Source organism: Otolemur garnettii, unplaced genomic scaffold, assembly GCF_000181295.1.
Source record: "Otolemur garnettii isolate 467f Iridium unplaced genomic scaffold, OtoGar3 scaffold00147, whole genome shotgun sequence".
In the NCBI taxonomy this organism is placed as follows: Eukaryota; Metazoa; Chordata; class Mammalia; order Primates; family Galagidae; genus Otolemur; species Otolemur garnettii.
Genome location: NW_003852542.1, coordinates 2,548,787 through 2,550,743, shown reverse-complemented (window position 1 = coordinate 2,550,743; position 1,957 = coordinate 2,548,787).

Here is a 1,957-nt window from a genome sequence, read left to right as displayed (position 1 = left end):
TTCTTCCTTTCTTTCTCTCTCTCTCTTTCTTTTTTTTTTTTTTTTGAGACAGAGTCTCACTATTTTGCCCTCAGTAGAGTACTGTGGAGTCACAGCTCACAGCAACCTTAAACTCTTGGACTTAAGTGATTCTCTTGCCTCAGTCTCCCAAGTAGCTAGGACTACAGGCACCTGCCACAACACCTGGCTATTTTTTGCTATAGTTGTTGTTTAGCAGGCCCGGGCTGTGTTCAAACCCGCCAGCCTCGGTGTATGTGGTCGGCATCCTAACCACTGAGCTACAGGCACCAAGCCTGAAAGAGTTAATCAAAGGCAATGCTATGTTGAATGCCATAATGACTGGTAAGGCATTCTGAGAGTTTGTGAATGGTGCTGTTGGCAGAAACATGGGCAGGGAAGGCCAAATCTGTTTCCAGAATGTGTTTCTATTCCTCTGAGGATGAATCTGTGCCTTGTCCATAATGGAAGATGTAATCAGCCTGGTGCCAGGTGTCTGGCTGATCCCTGTAACAATGGTGCCATACTGAAGACTCAATGTCAATTTCTGCTGTTGGTAAATTGGACACTCAGCAGAAGTACCACTCAGATTAGGGTGAGGGGAAGTCCATGTTGAGTCCATACATAGCCTCTGTTCCTGCCACCATGGCTCATGGGCTCATTAAACACTGCAGTGGCTGGAGAAAGACGCTGCTGAGTGACATCTGTGGAGCATGTCATTTGTGTACGCTTGAGTATTAGGAGTATGCTCTGCAGTGGATGCCTTTTGATGGGCATTCACGTGGAACACAAATGTTTTCTTAGTATACACTCACTTAAGGAGTTCGCACTACATACCTCTTCCCCTGTCTTCCTTTTCACCAGTCTTAACAATCCTGTTTGTTCTGAATCCTTGACCATCCAGCCAAACTACTGGGAACTTCTCATGAATTAGTCTAGTCTGTATTTCTGGTGATCTCATACTCCAAATACAGTGAACAACCAAATCAAACAACATCTCAAAACCTGAGAGGATACTATTGTTCATTGTCACTGCTGAGTGGGGATGAAGTGTTGCAGCTGTCCACCTGTGGGTTGTACATATTGTACAAGCCCATCCATCTTGAGTTTTGTACAGCCTTTTGTACGAGGCCATCTTGAATTTTGTCTTCCTTGGTCAAGTGGTCTTAAGGGACAACACAGGAGCATGGGTTGAGGGGAAATAGTCAATGTCAAAGGTATCTAAGCCACATGCTCATCTAATTTAAACTTTTGGACTTGCCTGAGCTTGGTCTCATGTACTAGTTTCATTTAATGATAGATTGCGCATGCCCTATGCATAGGTGAGTCAGACAACAGCAAATTCATGGGGGCCACATAGTCACCTGATATGCTATGGTTAGGTTCTCAGTCTCCATGAGAGCTCAATAGCTATTCCCCAAAAGTAGAATAGATATCTGCAAAGAGGGCCCCCAAATCCTGGAGTTCTGCATTGTGATTTTCCTATTGGAACTTGGCGGTCTCCAAATAGCATTGGATACCTTGAATCATAAGGCCCAAGTGGTTAAGAAGCCCATTCTGTAGCCTAAACTTGCTATAGAAACTTCTCTTGTTCTGGTCCCTTGTTGAAGCTTATAGCTATAAGTGACTGTAGGTCAATCAAAGTAACACTCTAATGTGGTATATGTTGTCCTAAAAGCCACAAACCCTCCTACCAAACTTTGTTCTTCTGTATGTTTATGTTTGGGGGGAGACAGGGTAGGTGGTGTGATGAACAGTTTACTTGGAGAGGATATTTTGATATGCTCCATACCATTGATCTTCCGTCTACCCCCAGAAATGTCACTAAGGTAGCAGGCCCCTGAATTGTTTGGGGCTTGTTTATGCTTATCAAGTTGTTTATCTCCCAACTTGTTTATGTCTTACTGAGGCATCTAAAGTACTTGATGCTTCCTGATCTTCATATCTTTTTTTTTTTTTT